This window comes from Bemisia tabaci, chromosome 3 (assembly GCF_918797505.1).
Source record: "Bemisia tabaci chromosome 3, PGI_BMITA_v3".
Taxonomy (NCBI): Eukaryota; Metazoa; Arthropoda; class Insecta; order Hemiptera; family Aleyrodidae; genus Bemisia; species Bemisia tabaci.
Genome location: NC_092795.1, coordinates 63,946,375 through 63,972,362, shown reverse-complemented (window position 1 = coordinate 63,972,362; position 25,988 = coordinate 63,946,375). Strand labels below are relative to the sequence as shown.

Here is a 25,988-nt window from a genome sequence, read left to right as displayed (position 1 = left end):
AGGCCCATAGTTTGAAACCAAAGCTAAGCATCAAAGAGAGAGAGAGAAAAAAATTCCGGCGGCCAAGGGCCGCGAGGGCCCCCTAGGCGCTTGGGCTCCCCTGCATAGCAGGGTCTGCGGGGGCGCCCGTTACGCCACTGGTTAATAGGGTTTCAATGCTCGGATACTTCAGCATCGGCAGATAACTTTCAAAATTTTAGCTTTAATTTCTTGAATTTAGAAAAAAACCAGTGGCGGTTCAATGCCATTGGTTGATTCTGTTTAGGTCCGTCCGAGTTTCGGGAACGAAATTCCCCTCGTCGCTACCAACCTCCAACCACTACTGCATTTAGTTGTGTTTAATGAATAGATTTAATTTTCAATTCATTTTAGATCGTAATTATTATTTAAACACTTACGCCCCACTTGTTTTGTTAGAGCCACATACACTACTTCATTTGTTTCTCTTAAAATGTTCAAGCGATTTCTTCTTATTGAACGATGAGGATTATGAGTGAGGTTAGGTTATGTCTAGCTGGCTGTATTTGACGAAAGCGATAAATGTAATTTACGATGATGCGTTGTGCCAAAAAATCAAAATGAAGCAGCATTTAAATCCCTAATTGCATTCTCATAAAAAACAGCCCTTACAAATTTCTATACCATTTCGTGCATTTGTACCATAGAGCACAAGCGGAAAGCGCAACGGTGGATCGCAATCGGAGAAATATTTTCCTCATGTGACGAATGCTAGTCGTCGCATCTTGCAGAGATGAAGTTTTTTCAATGGACCCTATTAGTGTTATGAGTTATGTTCTAAAAGTTACTGGATGTAAGCCTCAACCCTTCCTACGACATGCTACTGTCCACTGTGCTCAGACCAAAGTTCATCAGCTTTAAATTTTGTTATCAGCCTATGCGCTCTGAAGTGATCGTGTTTTTCTTAAGTACATGTTATTGGCATGTCCATGTTTTCTGCGTGATTAGTTTTGACCTATCTCTAACCATTCTGGTTTTACGCGTAAATTGTTTTGTGGCTGTAGTTACCTGGGAAAGAGAGGTACAGTTCTATTTCTTTTCAGTAGAGTTCAATCATAGGTCAACTTAATGTCACTGAATCGGGGGTCTTTGACGTTGAGTTTTAGCTCTTTGGTTTTCTCCGAGTCTCTTTGATTTTGTGTCAGTAGTTGTTAGAAACACCATTTTGCCAGTCAATGTCTAACAAGATCTTTCGTGAAGGGTACGTACTCATTCAATTTTCTTAACTTAAAAAAGAGCTTCATTTTGCTGCATCTATTCCTGTGTAAAACAGGAGCATCCATTCCTCCTCTATCTGGAAGCCAAACAAAATGTATCACCCATCTCCTTGGATGGCCCAGCCACCTGATCATTGAAACTATGTCGATACGATACAATAGGACAAAGTCCTATCTCAACCTTGCAATGTATCGCAATTCGATGTCGTATCAGGCTGCTTAAAGCTTTCAATAATCGGCCCGCAGAGTTATGGTATCCCTAGCAGATTGATTGAGATCCTCTTACTTACATGCCAATTATCATTACTTTAAAAATTATCTTTTTATCCAGCCAGAAGTATATCTTCATGATCTACACTTTGCTTCAGAGCCTTGCCTTATCGTATCAGCCCCAGTAAGAGGGAGGATATACCTACCCACCTAAATCGGAATGGAAAGCTTTGTTTAAATCGCCGCCCCTCATTCTTGCTGCTTATGTGAGGGGATAATCTCCACCCTGTTAATGAATACTTTATTTCAGTTCTCTGCTTTAAATGAGGACCAGTTTGCCAGAAGGAGCCTCTGTGTCATTCACATATTGAGTGTTTGTTTACATCAAATCATAAGGTTATGTTTGCACCCACTTATTGCTAGTTGTGTTACTGAAGTATTCCATGTTGACCTAGCGAGTACTATCTAAGCTCAGCTCCTAGCATATAATTACTCCAAGGAAACAGTGCACGTAAAATATCAGGTGTTCGGAGTTCAGTATCTACCTACCTAGTTTCTGCACCGCTAATTGTCCAAGGCTGAATGTGATAAGTTCACTAGGTATTATTTATCAGAAGAAATGTAAAGCTTGCACATTAATATCAACTTCCATATATTAACTAAATGCTCCTATCAAGAGATTGCCGTTTCAGTTTATGCCTGTCAGTGGACCTTAAAAACTCTAGGAAAGTAAGAGGTAAATTCTGCACAATTCTATCCTTAAAATGCCTGTATTATGACCAAATACTTACTCCGTGGCTAATGCATTTTTGAAAATAACTTAAAGCACTGTGTGGGCAAGTATGTGATTTGACAAATTTTATGTTGAAGCGATATTATTCGAAATTAATCCAAGAAAAAGGCATGCTATTTCATTGCATGCGCAGCTATTTTTTCAATGGCTGATACTTAATAATGTTAGTAAAAAATTGTTTTAATAGGTATTGATTGTCAGAACCTGCAGCCTGATTGTTGAAATTTTGTGTTTGCCGGGTAGACATAGATGACATAGGTCAAAAGGCGGGACGTGATTGGTCGGCGCTATGTCTTGTCGCTGTTCTGTCGTGCCTCTGTCGGGTGGAGCCCTCGGCAAGCTAAAGGCATCTCTCAAGTTTCTGACAGTATGTTGTCCATTCCACCAGACAAAGGCACGTTAAAGCAGCGATAAGACATAGTCGATCAATCACGCCCCGCCTTTTAACCAGTGTCATCCGTGTCCATCCGACAAACCCAAACTTTCAACAATCAGGCTGCTGACACCCTCAAGTTAAGAAGATCATCTTGTATTTGGATAATATAAAAATATACTTAGGTACTTATTAATTGAGAAAACATGCGATAAGTTAGTCAGTTTCAGCACTTTTCAGAGATTGATATCCTTGAGAGTCCTTCCGTCAAGCATCGAATAAAAAATTTGAACTCCTGAAAAATAAGTTACTTACTAGCTGCTTCAGCTCGCTACGCTCGCTTGCACCGCTAGCCGGGGGCAAGCCTCCTGGACCCCCAGTCACTCGCTCCTCGAGTGACTGTTGGCTCGCTTTGCGAGCCAAATTTTACTACTACAAGTAATTAGAGGACTTCCTGGTGGCAAAATGATAATTTCAAAAACAAAGAAGAAGAAACTAATGATGATAAACTCCTACTTCTAGAAAAAGAAACATCCTTGAAAAATAAAAAAACACTACTGTAAAAGAAAATAAAAACACTTTGTGAAAATTAAACGGTGCGAAAGGGTGAAGATTAATCTTCACCCTTTCGCTTCCAGGAGAATCAGTGATTAATCACTGATTCTCTTGGAAGAATACAAAAGCTGCTGTGAAAAAGTTAATCATTCATAAAACCTGTGCTGCCGTAAAAAGGAACATTATCTTCTGAAAAATACACATCAAAATTAAGTAATTTTCATGTAAGAAAAAAACTAAAGACAAAATCAAGAAAGCAAAACTCTAGACGCACTAATAAGAAACCTAGACAAACCGAGCACTGATTATGAGCAATGCGACGGAGGAAATGCGCAGCAGGTGTTCCGAGTCGGACAGCATAAGGAAGGGAGTGATACTGCCATAGGACCCATGCCAGGGTAGAAGGGTGACACGTGTTGTGAGCAGGTAGGGATGGGTTTACGTGGAGAGGGAAACGGAATATCAGATGGTGGGAGGTCCCCCAACCATACGACTCGTCTAGCGTCAAAAACGCAAATATATCGTCATCAAATCGAGGTAAATTTTGCAACATTGGTCGCGCAAATCGAAAAACCAAGGAGTGCTGGCACATCTACAGCCTAAGAGCTTTCATTTAAAACAAATCCGAGGAAAATCGGTCCAGTAGTTTCCGAGATTGAATTAGGATAAACTGTCCAAACTGAAGGAGGGCAAAAAAAGCCTTAGGATATTAAATATATAGATGTGGATGTTTCAATGAGAAATTAAGTATTCAGCGGAGATGAATGTATTTCTCATTTCATTGCAATCATCAACAATTTTTCTTGTACAATGCTCCTTAGAGTATGGTGTAGAGTCTGTAGGCAAAAAGTTTGGATGTTTGGATGCTCTAAAGAATAGTAATCCCAAAAGTCATGCCATTGATATTCAACCCCTCCCCCTCCCCTGTCTACCTGTTCCTGTGAGCCTTTCCAGTAGGTACAGATGCATTTGACTACCAGCTCCGCTACTTTCAACTACCTATTTCCAGACCGATCACTAGTCAGAGGGTGCTATTAAAATTTTAGCTCAATGTGTATGTGCGTTAGCAGATAATGTTCACTTTCCACTCATTCAGGATTTTCAAATAGCTAGTAGTACCTACATAATATTTTATTGCCACACCTTTTCCCATTGAATAACGAGCTGATATAAACTACTATGGCCTAAGCCATGAGAGGTGCTCATCGAGTGGTGGCCCTAAACAGGGCCGTTGGAAAGGGGCAAGCCGGCCGGCTGTATAAGCTCCGCTGGGTGATGTGCGACGTGAGTCCCATGTGACTGACGGGCGCGGAGTGTGCACGTGAGATGAGCTCGCGGCTTATGCAGCCGTGACAGTGTCAGCCGCGCAGCTCCAGCCGATGAGCTGCGCTGGTTGGCGGAGTGGTGGCTAGCCGCCACACAACCAAAAACCCTCAAAAACATTTTCGGACAAAAAATCCGGTCAAGGAAATTGACATGTTATATTTTATTAACCAAAAACATTCCCTTTCACCCCTCCAAGAAGGTTGATAAAACTATGAGTCAATGAGATAGGCAAAAACCTATCTTAAATTCTCAAGGTCCACGAGGACCACATATGTCCAAATACTTACTCAATAAGGTTTTAAAAGAAGAAACAAAAAATAAGTCCTTAACAATTAGAACATTGAAAAAAATAAATCGAAAAACCTATTTTGTAGTTCATGAGTATGTACGTAAATCCCTCGAAAGGACTTGAAATCACAAAATCGGTCGAAAATATCTAATGAATTTTCCCCTTCAATTATTTGTTCCGCAATAAGCACGACTCGCTTGGACCTTTTCATACACGAGCCGCACGAAACTGATTTCTTCTTTCTTACCTACTGATTGTGAGGAGAGCAGGAGCATTTACCTTTTCCTTCAAATGTGCAGGATGCAACAAGCATGACTCTTGCGTTTGCAGAAACCCTTTCATTACGGAGATCGCGATAGCCTATACCGCATTCATTTCTAAAAGGGATTACTCCTTTTATTAAAACCTTATTGAAAATTTTTTTGGACGTATGTGGTCTTGGTGGATCTTGAGAATTTAAGAGAGGTTTTTGCCTATCTTATTGACTCATAGTTAGTTTTATCAACCTTCTTGGAGGGGTGAAAGGGAATGTTTTTGGTTAATAAGATGTAACACGTCAGTTTCCTCGACCGGATATTTTGCCCGAAAATATTTTTGAGGGCTTTTGGTAGTTTATACTCATTACCAGCAGCTTTAAAACCAACACAATGAACCTTCCCTAAACCCCAACACAACCCTCCTCGATAACAAGTCAAAAGCCCGTCTTAGCAGGATATCTTTTTCCGGAGAATCTATGTCAATTTTTGACCAAAGGGAAATTAAGGAAGGGGTCGCTGTCCCCCTCTTTAAGTTATCATTGTTGGACTTTACATGGTCCGATTTTGGATTTTTATGGGTCAATTTAACACGAAATGTTTCGTACTTTTCGATTTTAATGCAGTCGAATCGCAATTCTATCGGGGACCCCAACTTTTGGGATCGTGCCCCCCCTTTACCCCCCAAGGGAGGCTGGGGGGGATTACGGGACCATGAAATTCAGATTCCTTGGGGTCAATTCTCTATTCAACCCTGTGGTCTCCGACTTCGTACGACCGAAATCAACCGAGAAAAAGGCTTGTTACGAGTGCTCTGGTGCTTTTAGTAAGATGATGATTTAAAACAGTAATAGTTTCCATAAATTGAACTTAGGTACTTGACAAAGTGCTTTTGAATTTCTGCCTAGAACACGACCATACGTCACATTTGGAATGTGAAGGGTTGACAAATCAGAACAAATGACGCACTTGTTCATTGACGAACGTTAATTTGTAGAAAATATTTTTAGTTGACTTACTTTTGCAGACACTGATGTGTCTCTGAGTGTCGTAATGACAGGAAAGTCCCTGACTAGCGTCGCAGGGCGCGGCGGCGTGGCAGGGCTCACCGAGGCCTCCCTGTCTCTGACACCGCCGACAGCAGTCGCAGTCATCCTTTGTCCCTTTTCCTGTCTCTGGCCCGCACTTTCGAACTAAGTTCCGACTCGTGGAACAGTCGCATTCCTGTGAACAGTCCTGCGAACACATGCAAGAAAAACAGGGATTTCAGAACGAGTCATTTCGGCACGGGGGCTGTTTATAAATTGTGGTATGCAGTGTAGAGGGGGGGGGGGGGGAAATGATCCCACCGAACATTGCCATAATTCTAAAAGTTGCGTACATCTTTGGGGAGGAAAAGAATACTGGGCTAAGTTTATTGGAAATATCCATAAATATCACAGAAAAGATAAAAGTGTACCAAGAACGGTGTCCTGATCCTAAGATTCCACCAAAAATCGCAGATCAGAGAATTGGTTTTCCAAATCCAGGTTTTTTTTGTTCATTGTCCTAATTTTCGATTTCATCCTACCCATGGAGTTCTAGCATACTAATGACAATGCGCTCAAATGGTGTACCGGCTCATCAACAAGATGGCGGACGGGGGCTTCACATATTAAGAATAGATCCATCCATTATGCCTTTATTTATTGCTTCTGATATCAATGAGCGAAGGACGACAGTCATTATTCAATAATTTATCTTTACTTTTTCGCTCCCCTTGTGGGTAGAAGAAAAGTTATCATCCTCAAAAAAAATGTTGAAATTTCATCATTTCAAGGCGTTTTAAGGTGCCTAAAGTCATAAAAACCATGCTTGTAAAAATGTGTGTTCATCCGTCCGAGTGAGACAAAATAATAATAAAAAAAATAATTTAAGAAAAACTAATGAAAGGGCTAATCGATTTGATGACGCCACTTCATTGAGGCTCGCTCGCCAAGCTAGCCTGAACACACCCCTGACCGGGGTGCATGCCTGTGAAAGCGTGCAAAACGCGCCCCGAACAGCTAGTTTACAATATTTTTCCTCAAAAGAAAACCTCTTTAAACCGAGTTTTGGTCAAAAGAACAAGAGTAAAAATGTGGTTAATTTTTCCAATAGTTCCATTAATTAAAGTTAGGTAGTACTCCATCGTTATATTGTGCGTCTTGTTGTCTTATCGACCTTTTGTCGTGGAGAAAAATATTCAGGTCCTTTGCAACGAATGATAAGAGCAATGTTCCTTCGGCTATCACTCGGGGTCTTGACGTACGAAAAAAAAAAAACAGAAGAAAAATCCAACATGAACATGTTGAAGAAGCGTGCCGAATACTTGAAATGTTGGACACATACCTACTATTTTCACGGCTTTGCTTTCTGTATCAATTTGTACTTTTTACTAAATTTGGGAGAAAACATTGATTCATGAACATTAAATGTAAATTAATTTTAAAGATTCCGTCCAATTATATTGATTTTAAGCTGATATGCAGCATTTACGCACGACCGCGATTTGGACTGACTACCGTCCATCAAAATCGCGTTAAAATGATCTCTTTGGATTTCCAACTGTAACTTCTTTCCTGTTCAGCCGATTTTTACAAATGAGGTCTTTTTTTATTTGTATTTTAACGGAAATTTAGGAGACACTCACTAAATAGACGGAAAACAATTTTTGTGAAAATTTAGTGGATCCTGGCGTCATTGTGAATGGTTAATCGGGCGTGAAAGAGAAGGTTTGATGGCAGCGAGTCGACCTGCGCCTTGCCGTCTTTTATTGCCTTGCTTGAAACCGGACACTCAAAGCAATAGCCGAAGATAACTGCAGTGGTTTAAGTGGATTTCTGCAGGGGCATATGGTTAGCACATGGTACAATGAGTCACGAGGCTCATCACAGATCGCACTAACAGCGCAAGACGCTCATCGACTAGAAAATTTTGACGAGAAGAAGCTACTAGAGTTGAGTCCTCCAAGCGTAGAAAAGCTCATATGAGGTTTCTGTCAAATGAAATAAGATGGCTTGGGCAGGAAAATGTTTTCAAGGGTTTCCAATATTCGCAGTTCATTCGGTATTTTAGTAAAAGACCATCAGGTTTTGACAGTATAACAGTTTAAAGACAAAACAAGCGGGAAAGCTCTAATACGTAGGTATTAGAGAAGCGCTCAGCGGTCAGCGCAATTTTAATGATTCTCAGCTTTAATTTACTACCTATTAACTGATTTTGTTCAAATCTGCAATAATAAAATAAAAAAATTCTTAATATATTATTAAAAACATCTAAAACTGTGCTTTGCCCCCCTCCCCCCAAAAAAATTCCAAGATTCAAAATAAAAAATAATGATCCGTTACTTACGTATTGAAATGTTAATACATAAAAAATCCTTGATTTCTCATAAAAACAGAAAAAACTATCACGGCTCCCAAAAAATGACTTTTCTTAAACACTTAAAACAAGCAGAGACCTCCAACACAATGTGTTGATAAGGCGCGTCATTAACTTGCACGTATCAACCCCTCTAGTTTTCATTTACTGATATTTCAAAATAGGCAAGTAGCACAACAAGAGAATTCATACGACCCAACACTGCGACGTCAACGACGCACTTTGACGAGACCGTGTATTGTGAATGTAGAAAGCCATTCGAACGAGTTTAAGTTTTTTGATCTGCCCGAAGCAAAATCTTATCAGATTCTTAAAGAAAAGTGCTACGTAATAATTTAAGCGAAGAAAGGAAAAAATCTGTCGAACTCCTGAAAGATGAAGTTGATTTAAAGGTATTTTGGGGCTAAAATACCCGAATCACCGGTATTATAAATCCCGTAAAATTATTGAAAAGAAATTGACTCGATATAAATGCGATTGCATTAGATTTGTCTTGATTTTGTTATTTTAAACGTATTTCTTTGCAAAGAAGTTCAACCATGTCCATGCATTCATTCATGAATTGAAAGTAAGCAATCTACATCCCGAAAATCTACCGATTTGCCGTAAAAAATTACAGAACTTGATATACCAGGTCGATGCACCCACTCGTTGAATTTACCAACCAATTTCGTGAATGCACATACAGGGTGTCTCACGAAAAAGGAGCAACCTTGAATATCCGCCGAACGCGTCGGAATTTTGAAAAACGGTAAAAGACGTGTTCGTTTATATCGAGGGGGGCACCTTTTGGCGTACCTGACATTTTCCCAAACCGCGGGAGGGGCGCGGGGCGCGGGGCGGGGGGTGCCCCACTCGTAAGTCGAACTTTTCGAATGGCACCCCCACTTTTTTATTTCAAAAATCAATTCTACGCAAAAAAACAAGCCACCCTGACCAAACCGAATGTAAATCGGACAATTTTTCAGTGATTGGCAGAAGTTGAAACATTTTTTTCATGATCTTTTCAAATATTTCCCACGCCCAATGGAATTGCCGTATCAAACCAAACTCTCCGCCAAAAAAATTCTTAAACATTGCACTTTCGATGAAAAAAAAATCAAAAAAATCTACTGCACTCGAAATCTGGAGCACGCGGAGCCCTTCTTTGCGACATTAAAATTCGTTTTACCGAACATTTCCGAGGGGCGCTCATCGGGAGGGAGTATTAAGTTTTAGACAAGAATTATTATTCTTTTTTCTGAAGCAAAAGAAACCGTGTCCATGAAAAAAAACAGCTAAGCAGAAAAACGACGCCCCGCGGAAAAATAGCGTTCTCAGAAGTGTCAAGGCCCGGCTCAAGTCATTGACCCCCCCCCCCCCCACCAAAAAAAAGCTAATCCATTTGTTTTTCTACTTAACTGCTTCTTCATGTAAACGATTTCTTATGCTTCAGAAAAAAGAAAAATAATTCTTGTCTAAAACTTACTACTCCCTCCCAATGAGCACCCCTCGTTAATGTTCGGTAAAACGAATTTTAATGTCGCAAAGAAGGGCTCCGCGTGCTCCAGATTTCGAATGCAGCAGATTTTTTTATTTTTTTATCGAAAGTGCAATGTTTAAGAATTTTTTTGGTGGGGAGTTTGGTTTGATACGGCGATTTTATTGGGCGTGGGTAATTTTTGAAAAGAGCATGAAAAAAAATGTTTCAACCTCTGCCAATCACTGAAAATTTGTCCGATTTACATTCGGTTTGGTCAGGGTGGCTTGTTTTTTTGCGTAGAATTACCTCAATTAAATTACCTTACCACTCTAAGTCATTACAACGGACTTTCAACATCGTAAGCTTTTCAAATGTACACCTCGGATATCTGCTGCGTCATACATTTTTGCATAATCAAACCATTTAATTTTTTAAACTCTTCGTGATTTTTAATTGTAACGCGTCACGTGCTTGATATTAATTGGGGTTGCTCTGATACCAGGTGAGTAGGTATATCGTAACAGGTCGATGGTTTAACTAACAGACCACGTATATCGATTGCGGTGCTTGAAAATCTCCGCTCCCACTTTATTCTTTTGACGGAGAACAAGTCAATTTTGCTCCTTGGTTTTCACAGAGTTTTCTTCGCACAGAGAAGAAAAATTGCAGAAGTATTTAAAAATTGACTTTGGTTGGTTTTCCGTGTAAGGAAGAAAGTAGGTACCTATGAGAGGAGGTTTAAAAAGTTGCAAACCGAGATACGATGTCTGGTAGTTTCACCGTCGAACTGTATTTTACAGAAATTACATTGTGAGTATGGAGCTGATCACTAGAATTACAATGCATAGATATGTAGGATAAAGGTGATTGCAACAGTAATTCTCATGAATGTTTCATGACACCTGCACAAAAGATCAATGGTTTCTGAGTGATGATAAGGACTCAAGGGTAGGTAGGTTTCTTTAAAACGCATGATTCTTATATGTATCTGTTGAGGCATGGATTTTTTGCCTGCTGAGGAGTTGAGTAAATTAGAAACCATCACTCATAAGTTAATAAAATTAGGTGAAAACACGATCAAACTGTGGAAATTTAGATACTTTGAGAATGGAGAATGTAAACAAAGACTTACGTAACGTCAACAAACTTTCATAATAATATTATGAACTTAATTTCCAAAAAGTGTCTGTGGTTCAGGAATTTTGTAATCAAAGGTATAGGTTCTCCAACTGGATGAGAGATGGCCGTATTGATCATTACACGAAATGGGTTTTTTACGATAAAACAATGTAATCTCCAATTTCTGCCAAGGAGACTTTTCCTGCTATTAATGAAGGATTATTTTTTTAGGAACTCAAAGGAAAAATACAAGGACGTTCATTCGCCTATATTTTGTACCTTTCCTTACCTACCTGTGAAACTTAACTCTGTCTTAAAACTGTCAACTTAAATCTTTTAAATTTTCTTATCCACTCGTAAGACTAAATTCTGTATCTTGGATGACAGATTGTTGAATCGACCGACCAAATGGTATCTTTCAATCTAGTGTCACCGGCAGGGAGACGGAACTGAAGCAAAGTATCAAAAGTTACGGAATCAGGTTGCAGAAATGAAAACTTCCACATATACATGAAACTTGCAACCTCAATAGCTATTCCCTCTAAGCCATTTTACCTCTTCATGGAATCAACTAAATGTAGATCCCCGTTTATTAGTCGACGCAACGCATGAAAGGATGCCAGACGAAAGCAGTATCTATTGTAATTGAAAGTGATAAAATCAGGTTGTAGTTATGAAAACTTCCTCACATATGGAGGTGACGTAACTTTCAACCTCATGTCCTACATCGTCTGGTTGAACATTTATTATCATACGGTATGCAACGGAGAAACCTTGCTTTATCATCTCGAAGGGAGTCCTTAAGGACGGTTATTTACCTTCTTTACTGAAAAGTAGCCAACAGCTCAGTTGAAATTTTGCTCCTATTGAGCGTTCAAATTCCAATAGTTAAGTCTGCAGAGATAGTACATAGGGTGTCACGCAATGAATCTTACGATCTGACGGAACCAAATTCACCAGAGAGTAAATGAGTAAATCTACCCCAATCGGAAATTTGACCTTGGTACAAGCTTAGTATGACATTTTTTCACATTTGAATAGAGTTGCCAAGCTTATCTTGCTAATGTTCCCACAATGTTAGCAGGACATTTATTTTACCTCTGGGACAAGCTTGAGCCCAAAGATTGTGCCAAGGTTAGGTTTGTAAGACTGCTGCAAGCCTATCCTGACAATATTGCCACAATATTGGTGGGACATTATTTTACTTCCGAGACAAACTTGGATATTCAATATTGTGACAACGTTATGTTAATAATATTGCTCCAAGCTTGTTCAGCGGATATTGTTGATCATCGATGTTAAAATATTGCCATAGTATTGGCAGGATATTTATTTTACCTCTGAGACAAGCTTGGATTTCCAATCTTACCTCTGAGGCAAGGTAGGCGATAGAACGCCGTATTACCTGCCGTCCTCGCGGAAGAAATTTCATAGCGTCGCAATGCCTAATGTAGGCATACGGAACATTGGAGTGCCGAGGAACCTTCCTAAGTCAGCTATTTCTTGGCTGCTTGCACTGGCTGAAGTATTCAACTTGGATCCCACTTGTAACGGGCACTGCCCAGGCGAAACGAGAACCAGCCCCATTGACGGGGCGGCCGCGCGCGGACCGTTGCCAAAAAGCTCCATTTGAGCCCTTGGCCTAAGAATATCGGTAAGATGGGTTAGACGCCTATGGATCATGTGCCTATTACGTCAAAAAGCGAAAGGTCGCAGTTTTTGCCCTTTAATTTGCCCTTAAAGGGACCGCAACGGCAGATCCGCGGCGAGCGCGCCCTGGTGGCGGAAATAGCAAACGCGGTCGAATTGTGCTCGCCGCGCACAATATTGTGTTAATCTTATGACAATATTAGAAACAGAAGCCTAAAATGTTTATTTTCTTAATCTTGTGACAATGTTAAAGTGCGAATATTACCACAATGTTGTAAAAATAATGTTAGCATAATATCAATTCAGCAGTTTTAGATATCCAATATTGTGTCAATATTATGACAATATTACGAACAGAAGCCTGTTATGTTTGTTGTTCTAACGTTAATTGAATGTTAACATAATAACAATACCGCAGTATCACAGAGATAACATCGTCTCGATATTATTTTAGCAATTTTGTTTTCCTAATATTGTGTCAATATTGTGTCAATATTATAAGCAGAAGCCTATGTTCAGTATTTTTTTTAATAATGTGCCAATGTTAAAACTAACATATTACTGCAATATTGAAAACATAACTCTACGACAGTATTAGTTTACCAATATTGTATAACCAATATTGTGACAACATTGTGACAATCTTGGAATCACCGAGCACCACCTGACCTTGGATTTCTAATGTTGCTAATATTGGTGCAATATTAAAATACTAAGGTTATATATCCAGTATTGATGGTATATTGTACCAAGATTCTCAGGCCAACCTTACTGTTGAAATATGCTCACAATCTCGCTAAGGTTGCCACAATATTATTCCGATCTGCCCAAGGTCAAATTTCCGATTGGGACGGTGTAAGTCGGCAAACACATAACTCGTTTGCGGTGTCTAAAAATCTCCGCCTCCATATTATTTTTTAAAGGAGATCAAATTGACATCATTCCTTGGAAGTTTTTGTAGAATTTTCTTGGTACAAAGAAAAAAAATCACGGCAGCTTTAAAGAATTGGGATTGAGTCGTTTTCCGTTCAGAAAATAAAGTATGACAGGAAGTCTGCGACGTAGCGGACCGAGTTATGTGAATGCCGACTTTCACGGTCAAAATGAGTGATTGAACCTAGAATTTTTAGTACAAATAAGAGGCTAGCACATACCTTTGTTATGGAGAAATGTGAGAGGTAGAATGTAGTAGTTTCAGAGTAGAATGTTAAAGGGAAGATTTATGAAGGTGCCTGTTGGTGGAGCAAAAAATCTCCGACTTTGAAAGTGCATAATTTTCAGGAACTACAGATATCTTAGATTTTTTGACATCTAGTTAAATTCAATGCTTATAAGTTTTAAAGTAACAAGGATGTAATGAAGACATCAGATATTCTATGATCAACGAAACACTTGAGCGGTCCTTTTCATAATTTACAGCGATGAAGTAGTGACTATCAAACAGGTACAAATGGCTGCGCTTGAAACTGCGCAAAATGATCCTGCCATTATTTTATGCTTTTCGGCATGAGAAGGCAAATTTTGTTGTAATTTATGCTTGGGCACAACATTGGTAAACATGTAAAATCAAGCGTTACACATGTATCTCAAATGGCAGAACTCTTACCTGACATACATTAACACAAAAACACTAACACAGTCTCGGAGGTAGCATGATAAAAGATACTTCACAAACTTCACGAGGTGTGAAGATCGAAACGGCAAAACTAGTCTGAAGACACATTACATACAATGAATAATTCCACAATATTATACTTCAGATTTCAGACACTTTCTTACTCTTAAATTTCACAACACAAACTTTACGAGGCGGACAGCTTATGGACGAACGATGAAAACTTAACTAGATGACAACAAAGGAGTATGCGAGAAGCAAATACGGGATAGTAGTGTCATCTGAATCGTAGCAGTAAGGAGCATTTTACTTACATTAGGCCAAAACTAAAAGAGGGGCAGCGAGACCAGAACTCATGAACCAATCAGAGAAGAGCAAAAAGATGGCAATAATACTCTCCAGCACCTAGGTCAAAGACACATAACCTAGATGTAGGCAAATTCTACTAAGCTCCAAATAAGGTTATCACCGGTGGTAAAGTTTTTCGGAGAAAAAAACGCGCATCCTGGACTTTCAGGGATAATTGTGAAATAACTATAAACTACACAGCAAAGAGAGTTTTAGGACTGTTATTTATTCCTTACGCTAATTTGTATTCAATCGTATTCACAGAGGTATTATCAGGTAATCAAAATTTTTTTTCAAAAAAATGGCGTTTCGGGGATTGATGAGTTGGTGCGCCATTTGACCGCTGGAGCGCTCTACTATACTAGAGCTCTAGTGGCTGGTCGACAGCAATAAGCGCCGCCTATCGGCTGAGCCCTTAGAACGGGTTCGAGGAAAAAAGTATTTGGACGGCCCGTTGAATAGCATTGGTTGATCGGTGTGCTGTACTATGGAGATCCGGATGATTCCAAAAAGCGAGCCCCACTGGCACGCTTAAAAACCGTAAAATCGGTTCAAATTTTAACGAGAACTCTAATTTGAGTCTTTGAAAATAACCGACAAATGGCACGGGGGTAGAGAGCTGCGTCAGGGATGTGGCGAATTGATGAAACTAGGGCAGAGGGTGGGTGGGGTGGGGACGTTGGCAATAAACAGGGTTTTCACCGCGGGAAGGTAATCTTAGATCGGAGTCGACGACGGTCATTCAGTCCTAAGAGAGGACCACGCTACTCAAAATAGAGTTATTCATCGACCATTAAAGCCTCCTAATCTAACAGGATTTTCGCGGACGCAGGAGCAGGGAGACCACCCTCGGCCGAGTGACCATCACCCTACGTTGCCCTCCCGTGCATCTACCCCGAAAATAAAGTAAAAAAAAAAACACGAATTTTTGCTCAGATAAAGAGACTTAACTCCATTCTAAGATTGCAAAATTGGCTGGAACAAGCCAATTTTTTACAAGAATGTACCTCAGCAATTTTTGTCCACATATTTTCTGGTATTTTAATGAAAGCAAAAGAAAAAAATTAGTGACATTTTTAGGTAAAATCCCCAAGATTCTCTTGATAAAAATGATAAATGAGAGGTAAGATTAGGCAATATGAAAATGTAGTTACATTCTCACATGAGGTGAATGACAAATCAATCCATGTCAAAAACAAGAACATTTCTCGGAAATAACGATCCGGGTGTCAAAAACGAACCTCGTGACTATCCATGAGAGCAAGGATCTTATTCTAAGGAGGAAAACTTTTCAGTGCATAATTTATTTTAAAAAGGGTAAAAAAATCAGATCTTGGAATTTTAGCGGAAATTACTGCAGCGTACTACAGGATTTGTGTGTGGTTTAGACAATTCATGTGTCGATCAAGGGCGTAAAGTCGCATTAAATTATGCCAATTTTATGATGAGAATAGTTGGAAATAGCAGTTTAAATGTTAAAAAGGATTTCCCTCATCATTACGTTTTTTGAAATGTAATTTTGCATTATGGGCCTGTTGCAAACATTTGCTGGAGCAAAAATAAGAGTTGTCTCTATCAATAAATGTCTCAAAAATCACGATGAACGCATTGTCAAAGTTTAAAATGCACTTCTAACTTCACAATCTGCGCAAGAAAGCATTTTTCTTAGCTTTCCGCTTCAAAAACGATACTACGGCACAGGTGATAATTCCGTATGAGGTGTCGTTCAATCCAACTCCTGTGCACTAAGACACTACAGAATATGCAGCATGGCCGACACGGCCAGAACTCGGTTTTTGGCTTCCGCCGCTGGAGCTGTGGCGCGAAGTTTGAATTTCAACAATTTTGCAGTCTCAGCCGAAAACAAATATGCCCGTCTGCTGTTGAAAAAAATGAAAAAAAAAAAAACAGTCACAACACTAAAAGCAAATGAATTTTTATGTTTAAAAAATACACTGGCATCGTTTTAGTTTGTTTTGGCGCGTATACGTAGTATACCGCCTTTGCGATCGTTTTGACCCCCCACTCGATACAATAACCGAGTCCCTTAGTTCCTTACCGAAAAGTGACTACCGCGAACTTCTGAGATCTCCCAAAGCGTGTAAAAAGTTTACTTATCCGTCAATGATTATGATTTGAATTTGTTTCTCATTCTTTAGCTTTCTAGTTTATGTGCAATGAATACCAAGAGTCTACGTTACTTGGTTTTTTTAAAAAAAGCCTAAGAATACTCAGCGCTGATTTAAAATATGCATATATGTATGAGCAGAAGCAAGCGAACTGATTCGAGGATGGCTGAGCAAGTTGGCACTGTTTGAATGAGAATATCACTTTTTCGTTTTGTTCAAAACGTTGCTTTGACAGATCTCCGCACCCCTGTTATGCTTTTCAAAATTTAGTACCACTGCTCTGATAGCAAGGGCCAACCAAGTGCAATCTGTGATGAGCCTCGAGACTCATTAGACCATTAGCTAAACGTGGCTCATACAGGAATCCTCTTACCCCTCTCTTCCCCACGCGCCTGACCGCTGCGTCGGCGTCTCCAGTTGAACAATAGCGGACGGTCGCCCCGTGCGGTCGGGACCCTCAGTCCCTCATCCCATTACCAACGCTTGATTAACCATTTCACCGTCACGCTAAAATTCGTCCAATTTTCAAAAAAAAATTGTTTCGCGAGTATTTAGCAATTTTTTCCTTACTCTCCGTTAAAACACGAATTAAAAGAGGTCTCATTCATAAAAATCGGCCAAATAGAAGAGAAGTTACAGTATTCGAAATCCGAAGAAATCAACAAAACTTCTCCAAACAAAAAATAAAATGAAGGGGGAAAAAAAGAAATTTATAGATTACAATTTAATATAATTGACCTCAGAATGTGACAAGCAATTCAATTATAAAAAGGAGAAAAAATTGGGAGAAATTACAAAAAATTAGCCTCTTGCAAGGGGCTTCCTTGTATGAGTTTTGACCTGAAGACAAGTAAATCCCGTTATATTATTAAAACGAAATTGACTCCATAGTTTAATGCCTTAGTTTCTTGAATACGATTATTTTAAGCACTCAAAAACTTATACCAGCAATTTTACCCATGGGGTGATTTCCTGAGAGCTGATAATATCACGAATTTCTCATAGAGCCCTTCAAAAATGGCTTGCTTTTTGGGCAGCCGATTCGGCCATCAAATCGGGGTTTAAATGGAAGCTGATAATAACACAAAGCTTTGAGAAAAATTTTGAGGTGAGTATTGGAACGGTTTGTAAATCCCAAGTAGCAGTGATCGCGATAAATTGCGATTTAATTGGAGAATGTATCGCGATTTTATCGACGTCGCGATTTATTGCAATATTATCGGGAGAAAAATCGCGATAAATTGCAACAAAATCGCGATATTATCGAACGCGATTTTATAGAGATAAAATTGCAATAAATTGCAATTTTTCATTAACGCATGAATGACGCATATGAAAGATGTTTCTATTCCGCCGCCGCCGTTTTTACCGAGATCCGTTATGGTAACTTAACCATCTCATTTTATTTTATCAATTATTAGTATAATGTTACAAAGACAGACTGGTAAGCTTACCTGAAAACCGGTATTTTTACTGATTTTTTCAGGTAAGAATGCCACTTTTATTGGTAATCAATCCCCGGTAACTTTACCATTTTATCTCGGTAATTCTACCACAGTCGATAAAAACTATTGGCGTTTTTCCCAAGGTCCATCGGTAACTTTGCCATCTCACTATTATTGGTAATTTTACAGAGACAGAATGATGAGATTACCAATAGAACCTTATTTTACCAACCGTATTTCAAGGTATGAAATAAAATACAGAGGAGGGAAAATTAAAAAAAAAAAAAAAAAAAAAAAAAAATCCAATGAAAAATCGGTGTCAGTCAACGCAAAGACATAAGTTGTGAGGTTGCGAAGCGCCGATCCATGTATAAGAGGCTTCAATTCGCACACGCAAGTCATATAGCGGTCATAGCATAGTGACAATGTGCTGGCCTTCCACCGTAGCGATTGGGGTTCGAATCCCCGCGGAGGCTCCGGGGATTTTACGCTCGTCTTCGTCAAAGGACCTGACGGCTGAACCTAACAGCAATCGGCTGACAACTTTAACCCCTTTTTTTTGGCGATTTTATCAATCGCTAGGATCATCAACATCTGAGCGATCATCCTCGACCTTATCGCGATAAAATCGCAATTTTTTCGGGCCGATAAAATCGCAATAAAATCGCGAAAAGATCGAGGATAATTGCTCAAATGTTGATGATCCTAGCGATTTTATCGCCGATAAAATCGAGGATAACCGCGACTTTATCGGCGATAAAATCGCGATTTTTCCGTTGAAAACTGCTACTTGGGATTACGAGGAGAGGCGAGCATTCTGTTTAGCATATCGATACATAAGTATTTTTACACGTAGAATTTAATTTTCACGTCAGGGAGTCGACATATTTTGATTTTTTCGATTTTATACGGAAAATTTATGGTTTTTCGGGATTAAAATTACTTATAATTGGTTCATGAAAAATGAATGCACCCAAAATGACTATGGCATTTCGACTTTCACATACGTGCACTCACTAAATTGATTGGTAAATTCAACGAGTGGGTACATCGACCTGGTATATAAAGTTTCTGCGATTTTTTACGGCAAATCGGTAGATTTTCGGGATGTAGATTGCTTACTTTCAATTCATGAATGAATAAAGCATGAACATGGTTGAACTTCTTTGCATGGAAAGACGTTTAAAATAACAAAATCAAGACATATTTAATGTAATTGCATTTATGTCGAGTCAATTTCTTTTCAATAATATAACGGGATTTATACTACCGGTGATTTGGGTATTTTAGCCCCAAAATACCCTTAAATCGACTTTCTCTTTCAGGAGTTAGACAGATTTTTTCCTTTCTTCGCTTAAATTATTACGTAGCACTTTTCTTTAAGAATCTGATAAGATTTTGCTTCGGGCAGATCAAAAAACTTAAACTCGTTCGAATGGCTTTCTACATTCACAATACACGGTCTCGTCAAAGTGCGTCGTTGACGTCGCAGTGTTGGGTCGTATGAATTCTCTTTTTGTGCTGCTTGCCTATTTTGCAATCTCTGTAAATGAAAGCTAAAGGGGTTGATATGTGCGAGTTAATGACGCGCCTTATCAACACATTGTGTTGGAATTCACTGCTTGTTTATTAATAGCAGATGGTTATACAGGGTGTCCGAAAAGTCTCCTCCCCATCTAACTTTTGACCTAATTGAGGTAGAGATTTGAAACTAGGAGGATGTTCCAAGGTCAAAGGGAGCTACTTTTCAACCCCCTTAAACTTTTCGGGAGAGCCCACTTTGGGGGACGGGGGTAACGGAGACCAACTTTTTTTTTTTCAAATGGGGAGGCCCCCTTTGTGGTACCTCGTTCAAAAGAACGTAAAAAAGAAAAATTCGAAGTCAATACCTCAAACCGTTTCAAAATGGCGGCCGCCAAGATAGTACACAAATATTTTTTAAAATATTTTAATGTTCCCTTCGTTAACATATTTTCAAAATATTTATGAGGGAATATGTTAACTGAATCTGCGACGGACCGTCAATTTCAGGATTCGATCAAAACTCGGTTGCACTGTTTGTAACTCACGCTACCTTAGAGTAATTTCCCACTCGAAACGACTCCCTCCTGTGGCCCTCAACATGCTCCTGACCCTCCCTTCGTAGTCATCCGAGGCCCCATTATCGGCTTGTTTGTTATTCTGTTGAGAATATGTTATCGCTTCCCGGTATGTTTCAAAGAGGCTTTTATATTGAAGTGGTGCCGGTATCATGCACGGCTCTTTTCATCATCAACTGTCCATTCAACGCAACTCTTTCCCTCAACGAGACTCGGTTATCGTGAGGGGAGAAACAATGATATTCGAGTTAAGTGTTTGTCCCTTGTGTTGTGATAACGGCAGAGGAACACGACCCAGGAATGTATGAATGTCAGAGCATAGTAATCGAGTTTGAAACTTTTCACAGAGTATGCTTCCGTCCTAAGTAAAAACGATGTATGGACATTCGAGCGTTGCCAAAACGCAAAATGTTCTAACCTGGAGGCAAAGACAACAATTTTAAGTCTATTGGAATCATCTTATACTCAGACTCTGAAGGTCAGATAAATTGAGATATAGTTAAATTTGATACGACAGTAGGGGAAAAGTTGACTTAATTTCATACTCAACGCAGGGACAGAATATTATTATTCCTAACTCTATAGTTTGTCCACCAATACTCAATTTTAAATAGATTCAATTGTTTATTTTTTTAAAAAAATAGGTAAGAGTATGATCAATCTTATAAGGATCCTCGATTGAAAAAAGCTCAATATTTCGTCACTCTTTTGACGCAAGGGCGTATGTCAAGTTCTACATGGGTCCTGGTCTCCGTATACTTCTATCCTTTTCACGGCTCATGTGGATGTAGGGATACGCCCTTACATCAGAAAAGCGACGAAATATTGGCCTTAGTGACACGATGATACATCTCAATTTAAAATTCTTGAAAATACTTTCTATACTATAGGTGATGGTTTAATGGTGTCATCAACGCAAAAATCAAGTTTCAGTAAGAGGCACAGTTTGATAATTTTGCATCGAAATTCTGATGCACAATTAAAAAGTTATAATTAATGAACGACAAAAAGCTTAGATTGAAAAATATTTCAGGAGTGTAATAGAGTTCTTAAAATTGATTTCGAGTTGACCGCTTTGCTCCTATAAGAAGACTGTAAGTGCTGAGATAACCGCGCTGTTTAATGAAAGTAAAGCCATTTTAAGTTAGTCCAGTCTCTGAAAGCCAGCTGCGTGGGTCATAAAGACAAACAATATCACCTTAAGTAATTATCTTCAGCAAGACTTTCGACTGAATGATACACCGGAAAACATTCATAAATAAAACAAATATTTCTGCGGGCGTTATCAACTTCCTTTATTATGCAAAACTATGCATGACATAGCTTGAAACGTCTATAGTTGCTCACTTCAAATTTATGCCGTGTTGTGGAGAAAGACGAGGATTTGAAGCACAGGAGAAAGACGTGTGAATTACAGAAGTGAGAGTGTATTATAAACGTTGTTTCGCTCTAAATTTTTCTTCCATTCATGTGCTTTATGTAAAATAAAAAAAAATCAGGTTTTTGGAAAACGCTGCGTAAGTATATTCTATATAGGTACTCAAAAGTGTGCGTGGATTTCAGTTCGTTTGTCACAAAATACTAAAAATACACAATCCTAAAAATAAAACATCAGGAATGATGTTTGGAGGTGCTTAAAGATCTTCCGGAATCAAGGCAGTGTAGTCGGATTTTTAGAAAGTCTGCTGTTGTTTTGTACCTCATGAACTGTCTTATTCTGGAACGTAAATTTAGGACCAACAAGAGACCATAATACAGTCCAGTAACTTCACTACCTTGATGATCACTGAAGATATATTATCTCTGAAGATTGTTGATCATATTTTATTGTAGCAGGAATATGAAACCTGAAAAACATCAATGTCTCATTGAGGTCACCATAGGTACATGATACGGTCTGAAGCGAGGACAAGAAACAATAAGAAATTCAGGGCATCTGCAATTTGTAACAAGGACACCTCTTGATGAAGAATAGTTGCATCCTATCATGTATTGAAAAAGTTAAAGTGTCTTCAATTGTCCTCTTTTGGTAACAGATAATAATTTAACTAAACGTGAATGAAGGAGCCAAGTCACATTTAAGAAGAAAAAATGAATTAGAAACTAGCCACACATTTCTTACCGCTGAATATTTTAAGTTGAGAATACATTTTATTATTGTCATAATAAACGTTCAAATTGTTATCTAACATTGATTCTGGCGGAGGAATAAAATTAAAAATGTCTGTTTCTCGATTTCATCTTGATTTGTCTTTTTAAGCGCTCAGTCGATAGGCGGCGCTTATTGCTTTCGACCAGCCACTAGAGCTCTAGTATAGTAGAGCGCTCCAGCGGTCAAATGGCGCACCAACTCATCAATTCCCGAAACACCGTTTTTAAAAAAAATGTTTTGATTACCTGATAATACCTCTGTGATTACGATTGAATACAAATTATATAGCGTGAGAAATAAATAACAGTCCTAAAACTCTCTTCGCTGTGTAGTTTATAGTTATTTCACAATTATCTCTGAAAGTCCAGGATGCGCGTTTTTTTCTCCGAAGAACTTTACCACTCTTGATAACCTTATTTGGAGCTTAGTAGAATTCGCCTACATCTGGGTTATGTGTCTTTGACCTAGGTGCTGGAGAGTATTGCCATCCTTTTGCCCCTCTCTGATTTGTTCATGAGTTTTAGCCTCGCTGGCCCTTTTCTGGCATAATAAGATCAATGCTCATTTTCTGTAGGCACTGCCACGATTCAGATTCAGATGACACTACTCTCCCGTATTTGCTTCTCGCGTCTCACCTACTCCTTTGTTTTTATCTTTCGTTCGTCCATCCATAAGCCAAAGCCATCCGCCTTGTAAAGTTTGTGGTGCTGTGAAATTTAAGAGTGTGAAAGTGTCTGAAATTTGAAGTATAATTTTGTGTGGAATTATTCAACGTAAGTGTCTTCAGACTAGTTCTACGGTTCCGATCTGCCCACCTCGTGAAGTTTCTGAAGTAAAATGCTGTGAAATTATTCGAGCAATTATCATGCTACCTCTGAGAACGATTCAGTGTTTTTGGGTTGATGTATGTCAGGTCTCAGGTAAGAGATCCGTCATTTGCAATACACGCGAAATGCTTGATTATACAAGGGTATTAAATTACAACACGGTTTGCATTCTCATGCTGAAGAGCACAGAACAGTGACAGGATCATTTTGCGCATTTCAAGCGCAGTGATATGTACCTTCTTAATAGTCACCACCTCATCGCTGCAAATTCTGAAAAGGACCGCTCACGTGCATCCTTGATCTTAGAATATCTATTATTCTCAAAGCGATGTCGTCATCACATCCTTGTCAGTTCACAACTTCTGATTATTGAGTTTAACTAGGTGTCAAAAAATCTAAGATATCCGAAGGAGCAGAAAATTGTGTACTTACTTTCAAAGTCTAAGATTTTTTGCGGCACCGACAGTTTCATAAATCTTCCCTATATCACTCTACTCTGAAACTACTACATTTTACCTCTCGCATTGCTTCATAACAAAGATATGTGTTAGCCTCTTATTTGTACTAAAAATTCTAGTTTTCATGACTCATTCACTCTCTGGTGAATTTGGTTCCGTCAGATCGTAAGATTCATTGCGTAAAACCTTAAGAGCTATCTCAGCAGACTTAACTATTGGCATTTGAACGCTCAATAAGAGCAAAATTTCAACTCATTTATTGGCAATTTTTCAGTAAAAAAGGTAAATGACCTTCCTGAAGGACTCGCTTTGAGACGATAAAACAAGGTTTCTCCGTTACTTACCGTAAGATGATAATTTATGTTCAACGACGATGTAGACGATGTAGGAGATGAGGTTGAAAGTTAAATCACCTCCATAAGTGGAGGAAGTTTTCATACCTAAAACCTGATTTTATGACTTACAATAACAATAGATACGGCTTTCGTCTAGCATCCTTTCATGCGTCGCGTCGCACTATGATCCCAATTCACTTTTCAGTGATCAAAAATCATAGCGGCTCTCCGTTTGAGTATAAATACATTTAAGATATGTTTTTCTCATGATTTTGATGCGCTAAATCCGAATTTGACCTCCGCTTTTCCCTAAAAAATCATTTGCAAAAGTTACTGTCATTTTTTCACATAAATCACAAACTGACATACGATTGGCTTGTTATACTTGCTTGGATTGGATGAAAACCATGCGTTCATCGCTCATACATGTACAGTTCCTGCAAAATTAAGGATGTTTTAATTTTTTGACACCCTCCCCCAATTCTTTTTGGGCGCTTCTGGGTACCAGATGCGCCCTTTCCAACCGTTCGACTCCCCCGATGTAACATGTACTATACTACATGCCCTTTTGCCTTATGGGTAATGACGCCATTCTGGTACACCCGGGAAAATTGGATTTTTTTCTGCATCTGGTATTCGTAAAAGTTTTCGTGAAATGTTTTGCTTTTAAGCATAACAATCTCGCACGGACGTATTACCTGGTTAAAGTATTTTAGGGCCTCCTTATGCTTTAAATACTTATATCCGAGGCAGTACTTTCAGATCGATTTGAAAATATTACGAACAGTCACGTGATCTCTTCATTTTAGTGACGTATTACTGTGCTACTCTGTGATTGGTTCATTTTCTTGGCGCAGCATCGACACGTCAGCTGTTTGCGGCATTGAGCGGAAGGTTTAAGGTTATGTCATGGACCAAGAGAATGAATAAGGACCCCCAACTCCAGTTAGCGTAGACATTAACGCTGCCTATATTTTCATCCATGGCCGATGTCACCGCCGGCCGGCCGGTCCCTCTCTTCCCCGCGACCCGCGCTTCCCCGCCCAAATGCTGAACTCCTCTTCACGCGGCCCCGCTCCCCCGCGACTTGCGCGCCCTACCTCGCGGCGTCGCGACGCCGCTGTCCGCTAGATCGCGTTGACGCACCAGCTTTAGAGGTTCCGCCGCTCTTTCCCGTCGTCTGATTTACAGTGCATCCTTTATGTTTCCATTCACCAGCAACTCAAATTCATCACAAAGTGCGTGTGGAGAGTTTCAGATCTTCGCGGTCGATCTGAAGTTTTGAAGGGTTTTGCGGTTAAAGAATCCCACTTAAAATTCCACCTTCGTCCGTCTTCGGATACATAAGTTAGTAGTAATATGCTTTGTCAAAGAAGCGCCCTCCAACGCTTGGGCGTTGGAACTGCTTGTTTTTTTTTTTTTTTTAAGGAAAACTAAACTAAAAAAATTAAATAGATCCAAAATTAATTTGTATTTTAAGAATGTCGAAGTAAAGATTCAGAGAAGACTTTTCTTTATGTTGATTTGTCGGTAAAGGCAAATCGGGTACATGACAATGTTGAAGAGCGGGGGTGCAATATTTTCACGTTAAAAAAATTCAATCAACAATGGATAAATATTCGGGGAGTAAGAAATTTTACATCAATAGGTACTTTCTAGGATTGTAAAGAGCATTTTTAAAGATAAAACTGCGGATCGGAAAACTTTTCAAAAAATCTCAAAAAGTAGGGAGAACCAATTTTTTTTCGAAACGGTCAACCTTAAAAGATTCATAGAAGCTACATAAGTGCGTCTCTGTAGATGCAAAAGTGCTTAGCATGTGTAAAGCCTGCAACTATAGGTGTTTTTCAGGGCAAAAAATTGAGTTTTTCTGGGGCAAACACGTAGTCACGTAAAAAATTCAAATTTGGTC

At 39.1% G+C, this 25,988-nt stretch overlaps 1 protein-coding gene across 3 annotated transcripts in view; it reads right to left on the bottom strand.

The window, feature by feature from the left end:
• The window catches only part of Ccn (cellular communication network factor protein Ccn), a 470,858-nt gene that overhangs the window by 53,212 nt on the left and 391,658 nt on the right, over window positions 1-25,988 (bottom strand). For 2 of the 3 annotated variants that reach the window (XM_072299014.1, XM_072299015.1), the window contains one exon: window positions 6,055-6,271. The gene's annotated coding sequence lies outside the window, so the exon portion shown is untranslated. Of the gene's footprint in view, window positions 1-6,054; window positions 6,272-8,407; window positions 8,528-25,988 lie in introns of those variants that run through there. The other variant, XM_072299016.1, reaches the window with a different exon arrangement.